Here is a 27131-nt window from a genome sequence, read left to right on the forward strand (position 1 = left end):
TCGGAGTTTATAGGTCGGAGCGCCTGCTAATTAAGTTTAAAGATGTCCTATCGTACAATGAAAGACCCTTTAAAACATCTTCAAACCGATTTTTTTCTGTATAATCTTACATTTAAATGAACACTTTATTTGAATAAACTTTTATGGATACAAAAACTTAATAGGTATTTTCTATAAATTCCCGCCCTACAAAAGAAACATACCGAGGCGCTCTTCGAATCATCATCATCATCATCATCATCATCCTTGGACCAGGATAATTGGCAGAAGCCACATCATCAGAGAGAAGCGCGTCAGTTAAAAAAATGAACAGAAGCAATAATAATTAAGTTGCTTATCTTCCCTTAGGTAGAAAGGAAAGGAGAGGGGTCTCAGTCAATCTAGGTAGAGATATAAACATAGGTTAAAAATGAGAAACAATGCACAATGGCTCCCTCTTGTGCACTGGTGCTTCCATTATTATCTAGAGACTGGTAGGATGATCACGTTTGGGCACGACTATGGGCACGGCAGCGGCAACATCAGCGTAAGAGAAGAGCCAAATAACAAGAAGAAGAGAATAACAAAAAAAAATCTTGGTCATTTTTGCCCACAGGACTCACAGGAGTATTAAAAGCAACAACATCATATTTCCCGTAGGGCACTATCCATATCCCGTCTGGTTTGTGTGTGTGTGTGTTGTGTACCGCATCATATACATAAAATAGTCCTTGATGGGTCTGTTCCAACGCTAACGTAGGTAGGTAGCTAGGTACTCTTACTCTACTCATCTCATCCGTGTGGCAATTAACCGAAATGGGATTCCATTAAAATTGCCCGCAGTGAGTTTTTCGCGAAAAAAATGATGACTATATCTTCTCCTTCAAAGGATATCACATTCTCAAACACACACACACAACGAGAAGATATAGTTACAAACAAAAAACCTTCATTTGGTAAAGAGATAGAGGAAAAGCCGTAGCTGGAGCTGGAGCTGGAAGCTTAATGAAATTATGAACATGTAAAAGTGGCACTTTAAGTCTGAGTGATGATGATGCTTAGCGTGGTTGAACACACAACATATGCTAGCGTGTGGTTGTACAAGAACGACACATTAAGAGAGAAGGAAAGAGAGAGAGAGAGAGAGGCAATATCGCAGGAAAAACCAAGAATAAACCGAAGCCAAAGCTGATGCGCGCTGTGAACGCTGCTGATGATGATAAAAAAAGGACATACTCAAGTGGAAAAAGAAATCCTTTAATAATAATTCATTTGAAGTGTATATGTAACTACCCACTCATGTGTAGGATCCAAAGTGGAAAATAACACACAAGATTCTGGAGTCACAAACGAAGCGAACCATCTCATCATCAGGACTCAAAAGCAGGAGCAGAAGCATGAAGCAAGAAGCAAGCAGTTCCAGGATGACACTGCTGGCTCTGGTGATAATAACACAACTTTAGACTTTTGAACTGGCATCAGGAAGGACGAATTATATATATAAAAAGGCTTCTTTAAGATGAGAGACCTAATTAAATATTTATCCTTCTCATCTTTGCGGTAATTAATCAGATTTATGATTTTAAAATTGCTTCTTCATATGAGGATGTGTCTTACCATCACCAGTGTGCGTGTGTATATATAATATATGTGATGAGTTGATGATGATGTCCTTGTGATGCAAGGTTTCTAAAGTTGATATTTAAACTTTTTTAGGTAGAAGAAGATTGTTTTCTTCTTAATATTTTGTGTCTTGTCATAACACTCAAAGGAGAGTAATAACGTCTAATTTTAGTATACTCATATTTTAATGGAGTGTGAGGGGTTTAGATTAATGAGGTTTTCGGAGAAGAACAGAAAAAAGGTTTTAAATATTTTATAAATAGAATTACAAACGCGAACGATGGATAATGAGATGATGAGGAAGAGATGAAAGGCAACTTTTCGACTTGAATTTTTTGAGATAATTGAATTATTAAAAAGTGAGATAAATGAGAGCTAAAATATTAGATGACAACAATGAACTTTTTTGTATAAAGGCTAAAGGGGGTCTTTTTTTCGTTGTTGTTTTTGTTGTTGTTGATGTTGTTGCTTGCTATTTGATATAACATCCTGAATTTTAATTGAATGGAGTTCTTACTTGGTTTTTGTGTGGCGGGAAATTAAATTTCAACTCACTGGGGAATTGTTTTATGCTCCTGAGGCTTCATAAGTAATAAGTAAGTTACTTGGTTTCTTTGTGTGGAAATAATTTAATATTGTACGTTAATTAATTTAGAAAGTAAGCTATTGATTTTGCTTTAAAACAATGATGTGAATTTTTCAGGAAATGTTTCTGCTTCTAATGCACCAAATTGATATTGATAATTTCTTCGAAATTTATAGGAACCGTTCAGCGTTATAAAGGCTCAACACGATAAAGCAATGATAGGAATGAGATCTTGCCGCATAGTCTCAGTGGGAGAACGATTATCTATTATTTTAAGAATACTCTTTTCAATTTTATCGAAAAGACTCAAATAAGACATTTTGGTTCCAACCCAAATATGAAAATTATACTCGAGTTTCAGACAAATTAGAGCTTTGTAAATTGTAACCACATTAAAAAAGAGGTACAAAACTTCTTGCGTCATCTGAGAAACAAATATGTGATGATACCATAAAAGATTATTTGTAATGCTCATTTCTAAACCTGAAAGTTGTTTAGTCTCCTCGATGCAAACACCAGACAGGAATAATGGCATCAGTGGAAAGTTTCGCTTTTGTGACAGTAGACAGGATTAAATTTTCAAAACATTGAACTCTACAGGGTTTTTAATTCTCCATTGGACAGTGCTGCCGTTAATAGCATAAATTCGAAGGACAAGGATGAACATCTTAAAAAACTGAGGATACTGTCATCAAATAAATCAATTAAGTGGGTTTCAAGTTTCAGACAAAAGATCATTATTAAAAAATAAGGTAGAGACAAAACGGAGCCTTGAGCCAGATTTGATCCCGTTCATTACTACTCGAATTGAACCGTCCGAAAAATGATTTCTAGCAACAAAAAATCAAGAGGTTTATCGAAACCGCGTTTTCGATAAGAGAGCTTGATGTCAAACTCTACGAAATGCTTTTCAAATATCAAGTGCCATAATCTTATGTTTTCCAAAAAGATGTACAAATTTGTGTCTAGTGTTCAATGAGATAAACCATTAAATCATAAGTGGAGTTATTGCTACGAAAGCCATCCTTTCAGTAATTAAGAAGATTTTGATCTTCAAGATATTACTTAACTTGAAAATTAATCATCGTTTCACCTTGCAAAGAAAGGACGTTAGATTTAGGGAAGGATTAATCTTTTTAAGAACAGGCTGGACAATTCCAACTTCCATCCACTCGAAAGAATCAGTTTTTTTTATTAATAATATTAAGTAACTTTAGGCTGTTTTCTGCTCGATATTCAAGACGTTTAATCAATTTAATACTATTTTTGGTAAGACTTAAAAGGTTTTTTTTATAACTTGAAATAACTTAAAAGTCGATATCGATTGCATAAAATTGTTCATATTTTGAGAAAAATATTTCAGCTGATAAATACTTGTGTTTAGTTTTTTATACCAGTTCATAGCATACAATTCAACAGCATGATTTGAGAAACATAATTTAAATTAAAGAATATAAAATTTAATTTTTTTTCAAATTTCTAAAAATGTATGTAAAACAAAATTATTTGAAATCGATATCCCAGCTGACATATGGAAGATTAAAAAAGTTATTTCGAACATATGGATTCCAAACATGAGGGTTTACAATCTTAAACGTACACCACAAGACCTTTCTCTAAAAACCATGGGCATAGATTCTAGAGCTATCGAAATTGCAAGAAATGTTAAATTTTTCAATTGGACAATCGGAATGATAATAATATCTAATATTAATTTATGGAACAACATTACGCCTTTCTTTCCCTGTACTTTATAGAATGGCTTCCGACTGTAAGAAAAGATAATTTTTCAAAAAGCTTATTACTTATTTTTATAGAAGTTTTATAGAAATACCTTTTGTCCTCCACTAAACGGGCACCAACAGTAATTTTTTTTATCATACCCTAAAACTAGACCCACGTAGTTAGTAAGAGAAGGTCACGTTAGTAAGAAATTTGTCTGTGACATAAAACCCCGTTATTTTGATTTTTCGTTAGGACTTAGGGGTTACTTAAAGCACTTTTGATACACTCAAATTTTTAATTCCGAAAAAAGAGGATTTAGGCAAGCTACTACGATTTGAGATGACAGCCAAGGACTTTGTTCTATTTTCTTTTATATAATATACTTCTACTCATATCCTTTTGCTGTGGTAACATTTGGCGTTTCGTCCGATAATTAGAGTAAATTATGTTGTGGTACAAAAGAAATCAGCACCTTTTTTTTATCAGTTTGTCTCGTCTGGATAAATCCTCGATATTAAGAGCCTTTGAAATTGTGCGTTCTAATGCAAAGAGCAGCAAACTCTGGATATACATATTTAGTATGGGCTTAGTTTATTTTTCTGTTCGTTTTTTTGCAAATCAGATTGTTTTCATTTTAATTCATAATTTTTAACCGTCTTAAGTTGTAAGACTTTTAAGAGCATCTGCTTGCTCAACTCAGTAGTGTATTTTAGTTTTTTTTATTTCCTAAAAAGAAGGAATACTTAATTTACAAAATATCACAAAGAAACTTAAAAAAAGAATAAAAACTTTCCCTTTCTCCCTTCTGAAACCTCATCTCTTTCTTCTTCTTTCATTCTTCAGAAAGTTTTTTTATTTTGTTTTATTTTGTTTCAACTTATTTCAATTGAAAACTGTTTTTCACATGACAATTAAAAGTTAAAAAAAAACTTAAGCATCCAAAGCATGCAATCGTTATTAAAATAATTTGAATAAATTATAAAAAAAATTAAAATTAAAATTGCTTCAAATACTCAACTGAATTGCATTTTCCAAAGAAGGTGGTTTGGGGGTGGAATGTCGTGAAAAGAAAAAACATAAAACTCTCGAGAAACTAAAAATTAAAAAAAAAACCTCCCCAGCTAGAAGTCATATAACTTAATAAAATCTTTAAACTAAGCTCGTAAATAATTTAAAAAAATATGTCCCCTGTATTTCCTAAGGTGACCATACTCGGATTTACTCTTAAAAATGTAATGATTAGTGTATTTAGGGCCAGATAGGTTGCTCAAGTCCTAAACCCCAAAATAAAGTCACAAAGTTGAAATTTTTCGAGTTTTTCGAAAAAAAAAACTAAGTTCGTGGAACTCTAGATTGGGCTCTCAAGCATTTAACCCCAAATTCTAGGCGAACAATTGAGAAGCTTTTAAGGACTTTTTAAACCTTTAAACTTTTGAAATCAAATGATGGGGGAATTTCAATCTCTTTTGACCTTTAATCCCGGTTTGTTTCAAAAATCTAAGACTCAAAATAAAAAAGTAATGATGAGAAATTTAGAGGTAGAGGATTTTAAGACCAAACTACGATAAGAGCATTAAAGTGGAACTAAAGGATGCCTAAATTTCTGCAAAATTACAATTTCAAAATACGGGTCTATTTTTAGTTGTTTTTGCATTGATTCATTTTGTAATCTACTTAACTCTGTTTTAATCTTAATATTTGAAGACTGTTATTTAAGACACACAACAAGTATTCGTGGATAGAAATGTTTAGGTTTTTGGGGTTCAAGTAGAAATGCCTAACATTTGGTACGAGTATTGTTGTAATGAGGTACATCCGAAAGAGTTTTTAAGGATATCTTGATAACGCTTTGAACGACTTTGATTAAATAAACATTTTATAAAATAATTTAGTTTTTTTTAACTTATTTTCGTTTTAACTTTTGTACCAAGAAACTGTTATATCTTTTAATAATGCAGGAACTATATCTTATTAATTATAATACGATGGTCACCTGTTCCGCTAGAAGCCAAAAATATCCTCATTATGGGCAAAATACTTCGAGAATCATGAGTGTTTTTTCGTTTCATTATTATTTGCCTTGCTTGAATATTCCTATTTATGTATATAACTACCTTAACTATAGAAGAAAAATAACTTCTTTTGTGCACGCAATTTTGTTGTTTTTTTTTTAAATACTTATAGCATTTAAAATTTTTGTGGTATGGTATAGTTTGTGTGTGCCAACCATGCATGGTCCTTTAAAAAAAAATAACCACCACATAACATGAGCGAAAAACCAGCGAACAATGAAAAAGGACATTATATTCCGAATGGGAAGCCTATACTAGCTTATGTATACGAATATATGTACCAACAACATAACACAAGGCCATTTTTTGAACGTGCAGGGATTATGTTGCATTAAAGTAGACTAAAAGACTAAAAGAGTGACATATATGATGAGGGCACACACAGGAATAAGAGAAGAAAATATATTAAATAGGTTATCTCTGGTTTGTTTTTTTGTTGTTGTTGTTGTCATTTTATTGCCAAAAATAAATTATAACCAAGCCAACAGCGTATAAAAGATGGAAAATTTCACACAATGTCTAACTATAAATTTTGTTTAAAAATGTGCGATAAGGAAATTAAGAAACACTTATTTTTAAATTTAATTTGAAATTTTGTTTTAAATAAAAATTTAGTTTTGTCCTTTTTTTGTAGCGCAGCATCGAGAAAGAACGATCGTTTTTTTTAGAGGGTTGTCGTAAGGACACACAGGCTCTTTAGAATCGCCAAAAGTTTTATAATAGAGATTTATGAAAGCTTAAAATACTTAATAGGATATGACCGTACATTTATGCTGTCTTCAAATAAAATGGTAGGCTTAATTTTATTTTTTAAAACAAGTACACAAGTGATTTGCAATTAGAGGTTTTATTTTGAAAAGAAATGTTTTGTGCACAAATGTCACTCTTGCTTTTTTTTTGGGCCACGTAAAATTAAATATATATGCCTTCTTCACTTTTCAAGATCTGCAGCCAAAAAATACGCTCCTGAAAAAACGCGAATTGGTCAAGGAATATTTCATGAAAAGAATGTGGTTCGGCAACCGTAAGGCTATTTAGGCGTTTAACATAAACGGTCAACGCATTGAATCTTTGGTGTTAAAATTACGCCAAAATCTGTCGCAGTGATTTTATGTTGTGTAATCGTCAACGAAAAATTATGTCAACCTGTTGACTAGTACATTGCTGCTAACGTTGATAAATATATTTGGGCCAAGGCGTTGATAATTGCTTGTTACTGTGTAATGAAAATAATGGTATTGGGGCACTTTTACTCGTTTTTGAGAATGTCGGTCATGAAAATTAATTAATTAATGTCATTACAAAAAACGCCTTATGATAGGCAAAAATGATAGGTCCAAAAGCGGGCAGCACCTAATGATATTCTAAAAATAAGTGTTCTAAAAAAAGAATATATTGAATATCTAATTACAATCAGTGTTAAAGGCGAATCTGCTCGAATAAGCTGTGAACGACATATTTTACCACGGTTAAAAGTTGTTTAAGACATTAACCAGCCCCGTATCTACCTCCACACAAAAAACTAAGTCATAATTTGTTTCCGTTTCGAAGTGAAGGACGTGCAAACAAGCAAACAAACAACAAATAAACTGTCTTTTTATATTTATGATATAATGATTTTTCTTTGGTTTTGATTGTCCATGTTTCTTAAAGAAAATATTTTCAGAACAATGAGTCTTGAAAGTACGACTGGCAGTGTAGTAACAGAATCGTTACGGAGACAAAAGGAAGAACAAAAATAAAAACGAAATTATACTCGAAAATACAATGTCGATTTCAAAAGGGATCTATCTATCTAGAGATGCATGTTTGCATTGTCAGAAAGTCAAAATTAATAATTTTTGAAATTCAATGATTTGAATGATGTTTGGATTTAAAAAAAAGTAGGGTCTTAAAATATATTTCAGTCGCAACATGAAAAATGTATTTCTCTGCCTTATTTGAAACAAAAATAAAAACTAATTGAAAAATTAATGTTCATATCAGGACATCAATTATATTCAAATACAAATGCACAACTTCCTAAAGCTGTTAAAATTAAATTTGCTTTTGTACTCCAAAACCGCATATATGTAGGTAAGTGAAACCCAACCCTCTTCACATTTATCTTATTGTGTCATAAATCACTATTTACACAACAATTAAAACACTAACCCTTTTCTTTTTCACCTTCCATATTTGCAACAACACATACACCAAGCCACTAGCCCTAGCTTAAACTCTCACCTTACCGTGGACAGAAGTTTAAGTGAGTTCATCAAAAATATCTAGGTAGACCACAAAATTCAATTAGATCCCATATTTAAGAAAAAAAAACATAATAAATATATTAAATTCTTCTCCGTGAAAAAAGCCCTTCTTCCCCATCTCAAAGGACACACATCACAGGATGCAACAAAACAAAAATACCTCTTTGGTGGTTTGGTTTCGGTTTTTAGGGTGAAAAATGAGCCGATTTTCTATCTGCACTAATTCATTTATTTCTCTCATAGTTTTTGCTGTTGTAATACATACTCCACTCGACTTGTATATCCTTGATGGCTAAATCCAGGCAAAAAAAAATAACAGCAACAGAAAACACAACTCATCATCATCGGCCTTAGGGATTTTAGTTTGACATTTGGTTTTTAACTTGTACTTTTTCCTGTCGGCGCCGGAGGACTTTCTAGTTATACTCGTACGTACAATGTATGTGGTGCCAGGATACGAAGATACAAGGATATAGCTAAGTCACCTTTAGCGGTGGCGTGGAAGGGAGATGAGCTTTTTTGAAGTCAAATTACTGTATTGCTGGTTGTATTTATTTGCTGCGTTTTTATTTTGCTCCGTTTATCTGTTTTTGTTTTTGAAAAATTTCACTTGGACTTGGTTTTCCAATTGTGTGTCATTTTTCAAAATTGTTTTGTTTTTGTTCATCATATGAAATGTTCAAGCTTTTTGATGGTTTATATGCGTTTGCTTTTATATATATTTGTATGGGGGCTGTAGCGAAAAATAAATTCTACGCTACCCGAGCATACGCCTAAAATGTCGATGTTGTTCTAAGGACATTTTTCTGTCTCTCTCTCTTTTTTTCGCTGTTTTAATAAATGACCTTCGTGAAAAATCATTTTGGTTTTTTAACCATTTGTTTAGGCATTTTTTTTGATTGCCTGCTATACTGCCTACCCTCAACCCCTCCTCTTCTCAACTCCATTTTTAGCATGGTGAACATACAACAACAAAAAATGAGAAGAATAATGGTTATTCATAAAACAAGATTTGTTTGTTGATGTTTTTTCCGCTGGTATTTGGTTGAAGAAGCTTTCGAGTGTGGCGATGTAGATTTTCCTAACTATTGGTTTGTCAAGCTCTGCTTTGATCCATATATTTAAAAAACAAAAATACGACACATCAAAATACAAAATATCGTGAAAGGGAAAATGATTTATGACCACCAATGACCGAAATTGATCAAAATAACAAAACGAAAAGTTGTTAATAGTTTTTTTGTTTTTATTCTATGTTTTTGTGGTATAGGTTTGCTCTACATTTGACATGTGTAGTGTATACCTTCCTATACCTATAGACACTGGTTTTGAAATATAGGAAAAACTTATTTTTTTTGATTTTTATTTGATAACGTAAATTTGCACAGAAATATAAGAAAAATTGGTATTTGTAAACAAAATAGAAAAAATTAGGAAAAATGTCAACCATAAAGAGACGAATTTGGTTGAATTATAGGTCGGTACATTAGACTGACTCAAATTTACAAAATGTTTTACAAAAAAAGTTCTTCAATTTTTTAGATTTAGTTGGAAAAAAGCTTTTTGAAATCATTTAATTTGTTAACAGATGAAAATGGAAGGAATTTTTTTTGGTATTTTTGTGTAGAAAATTGCATGCTCAAAATGTTAAATCTCTCAACTTAAAAAAAAGGAAATCTTTTAAGTTAACACTTAAAAGATGTTGATTTAAAATTGTCTAAGGATTCTCTAAAAATGTAAGGTTTTATATTTATTTTTTTAATTTGCTAACGACAAAGAGTAAACGGCTATAAGAATATGGCCAAAAACAATATTCCAAATTTTATTTATCTGGTTTGCCAACATTTTGGACTTTACCAAAATACCAGTTCTTATAAAATGTTTGAAAGTTAATACTCCAGTAATTTTATCACTGAGTGAAGCGGATATAAAAGAAACAAAACAAAATCCTTAGTCCCCGTATAATAGAATCAACTTGAACAAAACCGGAGATCAATTTAAAAGTTTTATAAACCTTACATATCTTATGGAAACAATTGAACAAATTGATAATTATGTTGAACAAGACTACAAGGAAGAAAGTATTTCAAGTACTTTCGAACTTAAGAGGAACAGATACAAAATATTCTGTCGAAATGAAAAGAACTAAAAAAAATGGCAAAATACAAAATTCGCAGGGTGGCAACAGATGCTTCCCAAATAGTCTATATGAAAAACAGCGATGCTTTAAAGACAGTAGACACAAAACACTCCAATAAAATCGCAAGATGGCGAATGGATCAGAAAACCGAAAATCTTAAGAATGTTTTTAAAGTTTTCCTAGCAAATACGGCTACAGTTTACTAACAGTTTGTTGATATGAATTCGAAATTCTGTTCGTCATGCTCTGTTGAGATGTAAGGAACAAGCGTAGGATTGTAGATTGTATTGACATTATCCCATTAGCAATGGGTACGAATTTTTGTGAAAAATTGGAATTCTTCAAGGAATGTCAGTGGCTTACTTATTTGTTAGGATCTTTTCCCCGACGCAGAGTAGTAAGGGTACATCAGGCGATTCTACTTTGCAAAAAGCTAGCCCATAAGACATGTTATTATCTATTTTTGTTGAACAGAGTATAATACGAAATCGGCAGGGTACGATCTTACCACTGTTCAAGTTTTGAAAGAAACGCTGTCGATAGATTTCAAAAACATACAATTTATAAATATTAAAAAAAATATTAGAAGTCATTGTTACACCTAAGCAAGGTAAGCCACCAACAGAAGTTACATCCTACAGGCCAATATCGCTTACACCAATCATTACAAAAGTTTCGACAAACAACAATCGAACAGGCTCAGCAAAATAATAGCAGAAAAAAGGATAATTTCTGAGCCATCAGTTTGGATTAATAAATAAAAATTTTGGGGATCGACCAAGTATATCGAAGTACGGATGTGATGAAAGAACAATTTAAGAAAAACAATGTTAGGGTGTTGGCCAAGCCTTTGGCAAGGTTTGGCACTAGTGACTTGAGTACAAACTGAAGACGGACCTTTTCAGGCAGAAATAGTGCTGTATGATTAACATTCCCAAAACAAAAGAAACAAGAAGCCGGCATACCACAAGGAAGTGTCCTAGGTCCAATCTTGTATCGTTGATATTTACTACGGATTTTCCTACCGAATATCGACGGTATCATGGCCTCTGACTGTTAAGCCAAAGTTCTTCGATTAAACCCTGCCTGTGCCACCTGAGGTTTTTTATTCACGGATACTGCCTCTATTCTTCTAATAAATGGTGCTTTCTCAAATAAGCAATTTGGATTCCTCATGAAAACTGTACATCCCCTTCTCCATTTCTAAAATTACTCGCTAACAGGAATGTTTGTGAGTTGCATGTCAGCTTCACGAGCTGTTGCACCGCGTGGTTTATATATTTAAAACGTTCACATTAATTATGGGACAAAACGTCAGTTGACTTCGCAGTAAAGCATTCAGTCATTCCAATTTTAACAAACCCTTGTTAATGGTTTTGGGATGTATTAGAGAGCTCAACAATTATCCAAGCTTTTCAATAAAAACGAGTTGTATTCGAACACTGTCAAAAAATGTATAAATTAATATCATCGTTTAACAAAAATTCTAGAAAAGATAAAGGTTGGCGATATAACATCAAAGAGCTTGTTTGTATTTTAAAATCAAGATGTGGCTACATCTACTAACTCTAGACTTGAATGCAGCCATTAACAATTTATGTCAACTTTACAAGTACTTCAGTGCAGATCATTTAAAATAAGCATTACGAAAAGCAAATCTGTTTTCTGCGAGATACGCCCTAAAACAACATAATCTATATCGAGTCAAATGTTAAATTACTACTTATACCAAAGGTAGGCCCTTTAAAGTTCTCGAGGTTATAATGAATGCAGCAGTAGTTGGACTATCAGAGACACTTCATACCAGGCGCTCTTTTATAGAATCCTGCTCCTATCTCTCCATTTGCAGCCACAAAATGAAAGAACCCAAAAAGGACATCGGAAATTTATCTTTTCTGCCCTTAAATATAGTATTTCCACAGAAAAGCCCTGAATGTGATATGTTTTAACTCTGATTGCTTCTCTCATTTCATAAAATTTCAACAAAAACCAACCTTAAAATGTGTCCTTTTATGAGATTTTTTCGTAGGAAAAATATGTAAGTTAAAAAAGCACACACGACAATATTCATCAACATAACAAAATAAATTATTAAAAAAATAACAACAAATTTTCAATCCTTATGGTCTGGTGCGTGCTTGCTGATGGCATAGTGCCCTCGCTTGTTTTCGGTCATTGTTCGTTATAAACTCGCATGCCTTAAATCTACCTTTGTGTTTGCAGGATATTAAACGTGCACAGCAATTGTATCCTCTGTAATAATAATAATAGTAATTACATGTCCCGGTGGACACATTGAGAAAGAGTGCAATTGAAGAGATTATTAATTGTATGTATTGGTAGTTACCTATGTATACAATAATCCTTTTTTTCGTATTCACGTGTGATTTTTTTTATTGTTGTTTTTGTTGTTGTTAATGTTGTCAAGGCCAACAAAACAAAAAATAAAACGAACAAACGTGCAAAAATTATATTAACAATATAAAAAAGGATATCTCTCTATTGCAAACATATAACTCTGACACTGATGTAGCTCGAGCTACACACATATGAAAGCATAAAAATTAACAAACATGAAAACAAAATAAAAACATCCTGTCGCTTAAAATTACACATGCGATCACAATTTTTCACAAGCCATTCGAAAAAAATTAACAAAAAAAAGGATACATTTTGTTTGAGCTGGATGGATGTGGGTTGTGGATACAGGATATAAATTGGGCCAGAGTAATGTCCACCTTCACATCGCAGTTACATATAACTCTACCTAGGGTTGTTTCTGTTTTGTTCAATTATTTACTTATCTTGTCGCGCGAGCGGGCGATTATTGGATAGCAGTGAGGAGTACCATCACCATTGACCATTACCAGAAATATAATACTGGATGTCCTTAATGCAACTCACGGCTTTTGGCTGATACGTCCCGCGTCCGCTCGTGTCATCATCAGTAGCACCGGTGCAATGCACTGCCATCACCATCGCCATCGCCATCGCCACGCCACCACCGGTCAAAAGGAGTGGTATCATTTTTAATCCGCTCAGTGTAATCGTACATTAAGCCAAATTAACCTAATTCATTAACTTATTCAGTGCACATGTTGGGTAAAATGGCAAAATAAATAATTGGATTGGTGGTAGAAAAGGTGAAACACATATTGACGACAACGGACGTCGCGTCACAGACACATGTGTCTATATCCTAAAAGGACTCTTTTTTTCTGATGTTGTTTTTATATTTGAAAAGGTGTTGACAGGACGACTGTGTATCAATAAGTACAGCAGCAGCATAAAAAAAAACCTCTTAGCAAATTACACATCGAGTGCAGCGGCAAGAGAGATCTAATCGCAAACCAAAACCACCTCCAACCTTCCCTTTATAAATTCATTGTACAATCCTCTGCCGTCGTTCACATATAGGATAGGTAGGTATAGATGGCATGGGTATTATTAGATATTATTAGTGCCTTTAAATTTAATTGGGTTTGCAAACTTCACTTAATTATAATTCCATGGTAGTTATAACATGTATACTGGTGTACTGGCACTGGCACTCGGTACAGGTGCATTGCAATTCCATCGCTCAATTATGTCCACAAAATTAGCAAGTCGCTACCTACCTACCTATATATATGTATACACTTTAGTTATAGCTATGAAAATATGTACATACTTATGTGTTTCTACTGAACTACATAGAGAAGAGATATGTATATTAAACAATCCTTGAAGCAGTTTGGAAATAAATGGGAATGCCGTTTAAATTGATTGAATTTCAATATTAATTTAGTCATCTATGGGATCTCATTTTAACAATACAATCATAATAGTACTCTCACACATACAAATACCTTATAGCGAGCCATTCAAAAACATCATCAGTTGGTATATTGCGCCTGGAGTAGCGTCATTTCATATGATGCTAGGTTATATTATAGTAGTATTTTGAATTGAAATGTTGTTAAGTGTTCAATTTAATATCTACCTATACGAAATTTGACATGTTATTGACAAATAATGTGTAGTTGCATATAACACAGTAGATTCTTGATTATTTAAACACCCATAATGCGAAACTATTAAACACATAAAGCGTCATCCAGGGATGATATTGGATATGGAATTGATTTCAATGACATGCGTTCTAGGAGTAGATTGGCTATAAGGAGTGTTAGGCCTTGGAACCTGTTTTTTCGTGATAATTTTTCAAAAGCCTATGACCGCACGTTTTACATTCAGAGATATGAAATATATTTTCTTACTACTGAAACATTATCTTACAAAAGAAAAAGAACAAATAATAAAGTAAATATTTATAGAAGGAACCTGTTAATTGTACAGTTTTTGCAAATGTGAAAATTGGACTTAGGCGCTATTTAAACCAAACTGGTGATAGTTTCGGGATGGTATGTTATTTAAAGTGTACAGGTAAAAAAAAAAGAGAAAAAGCGACATAAGCAATAATTGGGTCAGGTAAGATGAATACAAGGCGTATGATGTATCACTAAAGTGATATTTCACTATTATGACAAAGTAAAGGTAAATTTTATAGTTTTTTTTATTTAAAAAGGCTGGAGCACTAGAATAAATTTGAGAAATACACTCAAGAAAAATTTAGCTTATCACATGCTGCCGTTTTTAGCCCACAACCGAAGGACAAAGATGGGAATCTAAGAACGAATATGAAAAGCTGAGGGTAAGGTCATCAGCGAAACAATCTAGTGGGTTAGAAGCTTCAGACAGAAGATTTTTAAATAAAATAAGGAAGAGTGTCGATGATAAAAGGGATAACAAGCCTTTACATTGAGACTTTTTCAGTGATATTGTAATCTGCGTTAAGATGCATATTAACTGAGAGTGGAAGAGAGACCCAAAAGCAACTTATATACGATCACAGGAATAAAAGGAATCTTCAGTTTTCTTTTGAATATGATCGACGATCTTGGCACAACATGATCTATTTTCTAGCAACAGGATGTGAAAAACTTCTAAAAATGACAGTTCACTTTTTACGCAATAGCAAAACTCGAAGATTGATTTCACTGGTTGTCAAAATAACGTATTTTTCATTTTATGAACTTAAATTTGTTCACATTTTAAAATGTGAAATATTTCAAAACCTGACATGATATAGTAATTTTGCAGTCGGATTTGATCAGGGCTATTTGGTTGCCCAAACAAAATTCTTATTCAGCAGTGGTTTTCTTTACACTGTTTAATACTTAAGTAGGATCATCCAGTGTTTAATAAAAGAAATTAAGTAGGGTAAGTAAGCCAAAAATTTTGAATTTATTTGTTTTTAAAAACCGTAGTAAAAATAGGTGAATTTTTGAATTTTATCTTTGGCAACATCATTTACAGTAAACGTACGTTTTGTGGTTAGTGTCACTGTCAAATACCTTATGTTTGGTCTTCGATTTAAATTTTATTGTTGGACATTAAACCCCACGAACACCTTTACGTAGAGAGCGAACTGAGCAAAATATCGTGAATTTTTCATTCGGCACCGTTCGCAGCAATTAACTTAACGTGGAAAATTTTGCGGAAGAATTTATGAATGATAACAAACTGTGCAAAATTGAATTGACATGCCACATAGCATGCGTAACAATTCGAAAATTGAGAGGCGAGTTCGAAGACAAATTTAATTTGGTTTTTTAGGTACCTAGAATTTAATTCTTTTAGACTATTTTGGTTAAGGTGTCTGAATGTAGACAAACCTGCTTTAATTGACGCCCTGAAAGCCATCATGAAAGTATTTTTTTTTGTGAAATACCTGTCGAAATGTTATAGAGACTATGACAAAATTGGACAAAGGGGATGGACCATTTAAGCCGTGGCCTACATTTTCATGAAATAACCTTCAAACATCGAATTGTATCATCGTACTATAGATTTAAATAAAGATTTTATGCATTAGTAATTTAGTTTTTCTTTGGTCAAAAAAGCTGCTATATAAAATCAGTAGCGATAATTTTCCTGAAATTGCGAAAAAAGGTGTATTTGTCAGTCCATAGAATGAACTTGGTTTTTATAACTTTTTTAATTGTAACATGGATTTACTTTTCATCGCACTTCATGCCTTAAGCCATCTTGAATTCAACAACGATTTTGGGCAAAAAATAATCTTTTGTGACAATGTCGCATTTTTATCTCGGTTAACTAACCAATTTGCACACATCTTGAGCTTAAAAAACCAGCATATTTATTGTGGGGAAGCTAATACATCTACAGAGAGTGAAAGTTTAGTGCGAGTTGAAAATTTTTCTTCAACAATTCAGTTTCTTTTAACGAATTGTTTGGTAACCGAAATTGAAAACACTAAAATGACCTCAGGGACATGCCTATATATCACTTAGCGATCTTTGTTGGTCTATTATTTGATGGGAACCGTTAAAGATCGGTTTTAAGTCAAAAATGCATAAAGGATTCTGCAAATCGAAACCATCATCAATGTATTAGACAATTGGAGTGACAAAATCCGATACTGAGAAACTAAGCAACGCAGCCAATTGGTCGATGATGTCTTCCCTAATTTCTATGAGAATTTTTGCTGTTACTTTTGAGGCAATTATAAAAAACAAATTTGACGTTGTTAATATTTTGCATTTGCAAAAAAACTTGCAATTGAATAAACTATAACATCAAAATAGAGAATTATTTTGTAAAATACGAGTAATACTTTTTATAGCAGATTTAAATTGCTTAAGTAACTAACATCAAACCTTTACATAATTTCCTTTTCTTTAAGACAATAAATTCCTAAATGCTACGAACTCAATTTTACATTAAGATATTTAAGTCCGGAACCAGAAATGTTGGCAAAACTCTAGTTTCAAAAAAAAAACATATAAAACCTACACCAGTTCACAAAATCAAGACGCTACTGTGTAAGTATTAAAATAAATCATTTTATTTATAAATTTTGATTGCATTTTTTTCAAATGGTTAATCGATTTCATAGATACCTTCATGATGTTAACAAACCTATAGAACACAACACAGAAGTATGCATTAGAGGCTAAGATAGATACATATATGGTATGTACCATTATTTAGTGGTAGGTATAGTTTAAATAATTTTTGAACCCTTGAGGCAACATGTCAGGAACTCTTCATTTCCTCAATAGGGACATTCATATCCTCTCTATACCTACTATTATTGTGTGGGTATATTATTATAATTAATTAATTTTATGCCACTTCACAATTTCTATAAATCGCATAAATTAATTTTCCATTTTATATCTTTTACTCTTTTATTGTCTATATGTTAAAGTGTACTATCAAAATCTATAATATATTTAAAAATATACATATATATATTAATTCAATGAATGTCCTTACTATTATTTTTTTTATTCCTACCTCAAAATGCACTCAACCGAGTAAATTGCAAACGCCAAAGTGAGTATTCGAACAGAAAACCGAAGCGACGCGACGGACCGGACCGGACCGGACGCCCGCCAAACAGACTGAGAGAGAGACATTGTTATGGTGGGTTTTGCAAAATTTTACAAAATCGAAATAAATTATTTAAATTAAAATTAAATGGCGGCAGTGCGAAAAATACAACACACCGAAAAAAACATAAACCATTAAACCATTCATACGTAACAACACTCACGACTCACTATATCAATGAGTTCAAATAGGCAGAAAAACATCAACTTGGCAAATCAATTAATTTAATTATTATTATTATCATTATATTTTGTTTTTTAATTCCATACAAAAGGTGTGAGGTGGAAAGATTATATTACCAACAGAAAGGTTTGTTTTTTTAAAATAGATATGAGAATTTTGTGGAGTCCCTTTTTTCGGTCGATAATCAGTAACATTTTTGGATGTTGTTAGGCATTTTTTGTACTGTTTTTTTATAATTTTAATTTGTAATAAATTAAGTGTGCTAAACAGCACGGATTTATTATTATTTGATCAGATTACCTACACATTAGAATGCACAAAATAAAGCATTTTAAAACCTCATATATTTTTTTGTTTTATTTTGTCCGTTGGTGTTGTTCAATTTGAGAATTATTTATTTAATCAGCAGAATAAAAACCAGTGTCATAAATATTTAAAATATAAATTAGATGGATAGAATTTCAGTTTGTTTTGGTAAAAGTCAGAGCTTTTAATCTAATAACGTTACAGATATTAGTTAATGACTAACAACGACCTCATGAGGGTAAGGACGCAATTTAGGCAGTTTACCCAAGGTTTGAGGAAATTTTGCACAAAATGTTCAACTGGCAACATAAATCCAGGTGGTATTTTGATACAAGGAAATTATGGAGGAAAATTTTGCCATATCGTGTGTTTTTTAACGTCTGTTTTTGGTCATCATTGAGCAATGATTTTGAATCATATTGAATTGAATCAACACTTTCATGGAATTCACGAGAATTTTATTCTTGCGAAAGACGCACATAGCAAGTGTAGCATTATTTAAGAATCAAGGACTCGAGCTTTTACCCTAACATGACATTACTCCTTTTGTCTGCTGTCTGTCCTTAGTACTGAACCCTAGATTATTGGGTCGATTTAGTAACCAACTTTGGAATTAAATTAAGTAGTTTTTGGGATTATATATAAGTGCTTTCTCGAATTAGCCGTTGGGATTCGGCTTAAAGCTATAGGTCCCCTTCGTCCCTTACAACAGGACTCGCACAGAAGAATAATAGAGTTTTAAGTCACAAGGCCCAGTTCTCAACGGACTGTTGCGCCACCTAATTTTCTCGAGAAACGCTAAGAAATGTAAAAATTTTCAATTCGACAATTAGGACCGATTCCTATAAAAGTTAATTTTGTTTTTTTCTTATTAAATTTGAAATTCAAGCATTTAATTTTTGCTTTCTTAAGAGTAACAAGTTTAGGAAAGAATGCAATAGCTTTTTGCATGTCAGTCATTATTTTTGTATCATAAGTAATTTGAATTAAGAGGGCGGAGAAAAGATTGAATTAATAAAGAAATGAATAAAAGGGCAAGTTTACAATAAATGTTTCCCAATACGAAAGCCGGAAAAACACTCTCCAGCACTGATGTCGAGACGAAGGAGCAAAGTAAGAGCTTTTCTCTTAGCTTTAAATTTTGTCATTTTACAAAGTTGTGTCAATACAAAAATCTGACCAGACTTTTGGTTGGGATTTAGGGATTTTATGAAGTACTTTTCATATTCAAAAAACTAAGATCTGAAGGGTTTTTCAATTCGAGAAGGTAGATTTGGCGCCCCGTGGCGGCCATTTTGTTTTGGGGACATCTGTCAAATCATTTGTTAATTATTCAGTTGTGTATGCCAAATCATCATGATAAGTAACTCGATTGAAGAGCACGTCCAATTGATAAAACTTTATTATAAAAACGAGGGTTTCGAAACGAAACGGGCTTTGAATTGTTTGAAAGAGGACTCCAATTTTGGCCAAAAAATTATTTTTAGTGACGATTCGCATTTTTGGATATATGGTTGTGTTAGGAAGCAACGTTTCAGTATATGGGACGACACCAACCCACGATGGGTTCACCAGGTGAAAATGCATCCTCAAAATGTTACATTTTGGTGTGGATTTTGGGCCGACGTAATTATTGGTCCGTACTTTTTTGAAATCGACGTTAGTGAGGCGTCAACAGCGAGCGCTACATAAGGATGAAAACTAATTTCTTATGGCTCAAATTAAACCATATGGACCTAGACGATATGTGGTTTCAGCAGGCGCTATGTGCCACACAACAAACGTCACGGTTGACATTTTTCATGACAATTTGAGGATAAGATTATCTCCTACAGGAGCAATGCGAATTTGTTACCAAGGTCATGCGATTTGACCCCGCTGGACTTTTTCCTGTGGGGTTCTTGAAGTCGCAGGTATATGCAAATAAATCTCATCGCTCAAATTTAGCCGGATCTATGCGGAAGAGTCATTGAAACTTAGACCTCTGACTGGGATCCGTACCACCGTAAGAAGCGAGCATTTGAATAATGTCATATTCCACACTTTATGGCACACATGCGCCTTTAAAATAAATAAATAATTTTGTTAACACCTCTTGTTTTGTTCCAATTCAACGTTTATATGCTCCCTTATTGAAAGACCCTTTATAAATTGAATAGTGGTATTTATAGCTTCTTTAAGTAAAGGATAAATGTTTGTTTCATTTTAATCAAAGGATATGTCAGTACACAGAGGAGAATTTTTTTTAAATTAAAAACAATGTGTTTTTTTTTGGGACTTAGGGGTTATTGGAAGCACTTTTGATATTGTTGAAAATGTTTCTTGTTTAAATTAAACTTATCAATTTGTTATATTACAACAAGTTTTCCTAAATCGTATGAGGATAATACTGAATAAAATGTCTATTTGTTCTATTTCGGTTCTTCTGGAGATTCCACGTCATGACGTTAACATTTCGTGATACCTGAAGTTAACAATGTTGTGCATACTTTTAGAGTATGTTCTACTGGTACATACATATGACAATTTTGTTGACAGACGCTTTTAACTAATCAGCGCTGATTGTTGGTTGGTTAGGAAATTATTTGAAGGACTCTTCTATTTTTCGTCGAAACTTCTAATTATTTATAAAACTGTTTAGTTTTCAAAGCAATCAAAAGAAATAACCAGCAATTAAATACTCAGTTTGAGATTGCTGAACAGAAATTATAACAAGGAATAAAAGTATTTACTTTACTTTTAAAACTACGAAGTTTGAGGATAAAAGGAGTTTTTTTTTTGTTGATTATTTTTCAATGGTCAAAATATTTCAGTTCTTAATTTATCAAATAGGTTTTATGCGTTATTTTTTTCCAATGGCGAAACAATCCTGAAATTGCGAAAAATTACTTCTTTTTTACCTTTATTTGTTGTTGATTAAATCTATGAAGATTTAATTAAACATCACTCACCTGAAAATAGAAAAAAAAGAAAAAAATTAATAACATGTACATTTTTGCTGTTTTAAAAAAAATAAAGTTTTTCTTATAATTGCATTTTTAAATTTTGCTAAAAAATGTATTATAAAAATATGACTATAAAAAAAATATCTTTATCTAAAACAAACTCTTACTTCAAGTCCTTTTGAAAGGGCAAGAGAAGGAGAAGTATGTTAAAAAAGATATGGAAAAGAAAAACTTTGGTAAACAATTGCTCTAAAAAGCATTTAAAAGTAAAGGTCTGCACCTGTGCAAAATTCAAAAATACTAATAGGTTATTTATCAGTCGGTTACGGTTACTTATTTTCATAGAAAGATCACCTTAATGGTAACCATCATAACAATGTCTTCATAAAACAAACTAAATTGCAGATAAAGGGATACTTCGATGAGGAGATAGCAGCGTATTCTTATACATTTCTTTGAGAACGACGACAAAATTACCAACTGTTATTGTAATTGGATATATGGACAGATTTCAAAACCAAGCCTTTCGCGCACTGCACAAGCGATTTAAAAACTCGATCGTCTCAAGTGAAGGCAATATAAGGTCTTTAAAATGCTATTACTGGTGATTTTTTTGAAAGTCAGAGGATTATGCCGAAAAACCGAACACAACATTACTCAAATCATCAGTAAAACTAAAAATGTTTTATGTATCAGATCCATGGAAAAACTATCGCGGTGAAAATTATGCCATCAACAGTCCTATCAAAATGTCTTCGATGGTATTTATCACAGTTTTTTTAATTTAAATTCAAAGATAGGTCGCTCTTAAAATAAGATTCTTTACCTGGCTTAATTTATTTCGGAATTCAATTTTTGTCCTAAAACTGTGCTACTATAATATTCTTTCTAAAAGCTAAAATAATATAATTATGCACTCGGGCGTATGCGCACTTTCTTCTTGGTTTTATTTTTCTATTATTTTTCAGCTCGGAGTTATTAAAGTCAAATTCAAAATTATTTATTATTGTTATTTTGATCCATTAGGAAATAATTCTTACATAACTTATTAGCTTCCTAAATTAACTCTCCTCGCCCACTCCCCTACATTCAAACCCTTCAATGTCAAAGTTAATTTTGTTGAGCATTTTAAAGTCAATTTAGAGAAAATTTTCCTCCCATCAAAAACATTTACCAAACTTCAACCTAAGATCCTGAGATGATGACCTTTCAAAGTGGTTCGGTGCCTTCGTCGCGTATTTCGTTGGTTTGTCTGTGTGTCTTTCTTTTATAAATTCTACTATCTTAAGGTAATCACGATTGTCATCCTTTATATTTGTTTCTTTTAACAAAAATTAGGTAAAAGAAAAACGAAAGTGTGTTAAAAAAGAAAAAAAAAGACAAACAAAAGGGGACCAAGATGTAGGTAGAAGTTAGCTATAGGTAGGTATCTACTATGTTAACCATAACCAACATCACAGAGAAGATAACCTTGTTAAAGGAAAAAATGTTATCCTGCCGTAGCATCTTAATATCTATGATTTATATTTTTTCTTTTTCTGCCTTCCTTTCATTCTTCATGGTGTATCTTAAAGGCACCTTCCGCCACGATGCCGGCCGTCTCATCTCATAAGGGTTGTTGTCCATAATTTCATTTCTCCCAAGTGACACAAAGTGCGGACGTCCTTTATTATTTTCTTACGTTCATTGAGTCTTCTAGATTTTTGTTTGTTTGTGTTTTTGATAATTTTGCGATGCTGGTTTACTTTTTTCTTTGTAGATACAAACATATATAGGAAAAAAGGCTGGTGGTTTTGTTTGTGCGTCCATAGTCGTCGTCGTCCTTGATGATTATCATCTTCTGAGGTCGCATTTTTGTTTTGTTTCGTTTATTTTGTTTTCTATTTATTTTTTTCAACGCCAGGAATGATTGAGGTTAGGTGCTTTGTCTTCTTATCATCATGACATAAAATTTATTTTTATTTATAGGACCAGTGCGCGCATTCGGAACCCTAAAAAGGATGATGATAGTAACAAAAATTGACTGCACACAAGAAATTGCGAGGTCATGGACAGGCACCATTTCCTACAAAAATTAAAAAAGAAAAGAAAACAACCAGCAGAAGAGAAAAGCAAACGCGATAAGGAAAAAGAAGAAACCCAACTAAACCAACAAAAAAAATAGAAAAGGACTCTCTTATAGCATAGTTTCTTTTCTATGAATGTCCTTACGCCTCTAACCCCACTGCCTGATGACGATAACGACGACGATGAAGACGACGATGATGATGATGATGGCCAAAATAAAAGGGTTAAATGAGCCAAGAAATAATTTGTGCTGATTATATCATCAAAAAAGGAGGTTACTCATTTCTGCCTTGTTAGTAGGTATTATACAAAAATGTATAAAGCTTATATTTAAGTCATTCGGTCAAAGGGTGAAAAAGAGAGATGTTGTTTTTCTTATAGATAGATAGATAGAAAAATATATATAAATAATTTTGAACACACAAAAAAGGACTTCATATAGAATGATGGTCCTGATTCTGCTGGTGCGATGATAGCTAATGGATGGCCATGTTGATGGTGTGGTGTGGAAGTGAAATCAACAGAGAAACGGAAAGACGAAGAGAAGTCTATACACCTAAATGAAATAATCATCATTGCAAATTGGCAACAACATGGGTAACTAAACATCTATTTGTTATACTGGCTTTTATTATAATATACTTATAGGTAGTGATGGTGGTCTTTATTTTTTTGAGGGGGGAGAGGGTGGTTTTGTAGTTAATAAAGTAAAAAAGGATAATGAAAGATCTATTTTTGTGCCACGAGTGAGAGAGTTAAAATGGTTCTTCGAAGATTTAAGCTTGATTGTTTGTTATTATTATGGTGTCATAATGTTTCTGGGACATTAACCTGCTTAAGGTTTATATTCAATTTAAATATGTCCTCTCCATAAGCTTATGTGTGACAAGGACAAAGAAACTTAAGATTTCGTATGACTATTGACCTCAGGGCTATGTTTAATGTCTTATATAAAACGTAATTCTTAATTAGTAAGAACCAATTCCAAAGTACAATACACCATCCCCCAACTACAGTTCGATAAAAAATTCCAGATTACTTTACCTTCCAGATCTTTCTTGGAGGATAGGGCATGCCTGGAAGACGAGCCAATTCACTTATATATTGATGGATCAAAAACTAATAGTGGATTGGTGGAAGCAAACTCTTTTACAGTTTATAATTGTCGGTCAATCTCTGATGAACATTGCAAAGCAGATTAACATTCACCTATGTTGGGTTCGTGGGGCTATAGAGACATTACAGGAAATTGTAAAGGAGACGAACTACCCAATCTACCACTTTTCGGTAATGCTGGTATATTAATTCCTACGTGAAAGCTTTTCCTAGAGAAGACGTTATAAAGAAAACTTACATAACATCATCACTTGTCAGGACACAATATAGACCTACGCTAAAGGTGCTTGATGTCTCTAAAAAGACTGGACACTGCCTAATCGGAAAGCAGGCCCGTTGACTAGGCGTATTATCAAATGACTTTTGCAGAAGCTGTATGACGGAAGGAAGACGAAGAAAGAAGCCTTCAACTAATTTGTACATGCCCTGCTCTGGTTAAAGAACGAACGAATTATCTATGAGAATTCTTGTAAACGATCAGTCTTCCATGTTCCAAATAAATATTGGTTTCATTGAGCTCAGAAGAAGGACTCAGGATTCTTTCTCTTAAGAGCGGTAATTCTCACAAATTCTATCGAGGTAATCTCATCAGCTAGAAAAGACGAAAAATGCCCGGCTATGAGTTCAAAAGCAAAAGAAAACGGAAGAATTGTGATTCAAAAACTATGAAAAGACCAACTGAGATGGTTAGGTTTAAAAGTTGTGGCTTTTTGAAAGCAACTTAAGGAAACAATATACCAAAAATTACGTTGATAATCTGAAAAATTAAAAAACTATGATAAATTTAGTCAAAACTTAGTAATATCGCACCTTCCTTTAAGAAAATGTTTGTGGAACATTTGCTTACAATGGAGAACAAATTGTTTGGGCGGCTTAGAAAAAATATTCAAAACGTTTCAAATACAAACACGAAGACCAAGTTTATGGAAAATATTTGTTCCTAAGGCGGGCGTAGGTTTTCAATTTTATTCGTTTTTAGGTTAGTTTTTAAGCTTGAGATAATATAACTTAATATTAAAAGATTTCTTCATGTTTTGAAGGCTCTATTCCAAAATATTTTTTAAAGTAATTCAATTTTCAGCTACAAGCAATTACAGCTTCCGAAGCTTCAAACTTTGTTATTGTGTTTACTATTCTAAAAGGACTGTTAAAGAAAATTCAAGCATTTTTTCACTTTTGTTTTTGGATCAATTTACTGAACGAAAGCCTAATAAATTATCTTGTCTTTTTTCCGATTATTTATATGAGATTTTATTATCTGCACCGCATACCGCTCGCGCGTATTGACTGACCCACAAAAACAAACAAACAATACAAAAAGACCGCAGGAAGAAAAAAATATGATGAAGTCCTTTTTGATTTTTAGATCGGTCGGTATATCCAACGACCGACACGAAGACGAGAAGGTTTAGCTGCTGTCTCGAACTTACTAGTTCTACTAAACTGAAACATAAAAAAAGGCCATCAAATATTTATTTGTTTTCTTTTTTTCATTTTTATTAAATTTGTTGACATCTGAAAAAGAGGATAAAAATCGTGAAACATAAGCTTAGCACTGGCGAAAAGAAGTTTAATATTGTCGTCAGCATAGAGGAAGATGAAGGATGTGAAGCAGTAGCACAGCATACATATAAAGATAAGGGCGCGCATCCAAGTTTGATAAATAAGGACAAACACCATCACCCCTACTCAACCAAAAACACTGTGAATTATGTTCATTCTAGTAGTAGAATTTTATGTAGAACATGAAATGTATGTGTGTGTGTAAAAAAAGGAACATTTTATCTGATTTTCAGAACTTTCTTTCCAAAATAAGTCCGAAATCAACAAATTTTAGGATGAAAATTTCATAGTATTGTTGTTTATAGCGCTTCTGGGTGAGTTATGCAATTTTACGGTTTTTACAACAACAAAACATAATAAATAAATAAAATAAGGAAAAAGGACATTAACATTGATAAGCAAAGGGATTTTTGTAGGATCGTAAAAATACAAAAAAAAACGAACAAACAAATACTTTTTGTGAGGTTGAAAAGATGAACCAGCAAAAGATGAAGATTTGTTTTGATTCTTCGATATGGAGAGAAGCCATATACCAAAATGTTGAAAAAAAAATATGGACACAGAGGGGCACAAAGAGCAAAGGGTATTCCGTTTTAAATAAGAAAAGAATAAGGAAACGTAGATGAAGAAACGGAAGCAGGACGTCGTCGTTGGAGGTTATGCGACAAATATAGAAACGGATGAAGACATAAACCTGATACTGATTATTGTTGTGACCCATATGTTCAAAGGAATTCATTCGCGTGAACATGATTTCTGATTTGGTTTTTGGACATTTTTATAGTTCAATAAAAATAAAAAAACATGACTTCATATTAAATTCGTTTAGGTAGAAGCAAACACACATAAGTTCAGAACGACTGTGGTAACCTATATTTAAAGGGCTTGGGTGCATAAAGTTGTTTCACATGAATAGAATGTCAGATGGAAACATTGTACGGATGCAAAAGGTTTTATTCGAAATATTATTCATAATTTTCAATTAGGAATCATAAAATTGAGAATAAGACCTGTTTAAGGCACTTTACTACACCAAGAGTACATATGACTATTTTGGTTTCTAAGTCCGACAATATTTATCAACTTAAAAACTGTTTCAACTTAAGAACTGACTTT

General features: G+C 32.6%; 1 protein-coding gene across 9 annotated transcripts in view; it reads right to left on the reverse strand.

Annotated features, from left to right (window-relative positions):
* LOC129943354 (tyrosine-protein phosphatase Lar) overlaps nucleotides 1–27131 on the reverse strand; it is a 421011-nt gene that overhangs the window by 157287 nt on the left and 236593 nt on the right. The window lies entirely within an intron of this gene.

Source organism: Eupeodes corollae, chromosome 1, assembly GCF_945859685.1.
Source record: "Eupeodes corollae chromosome 1, idEupCoro1.1, whole genome shotgun sequence".
Lineage (NCBI taxonomy): Eukaryota > Metazoa > Arthropoda > Insecta > Diptera > Syrphidae > Eupeodes > Eupeodes corollae.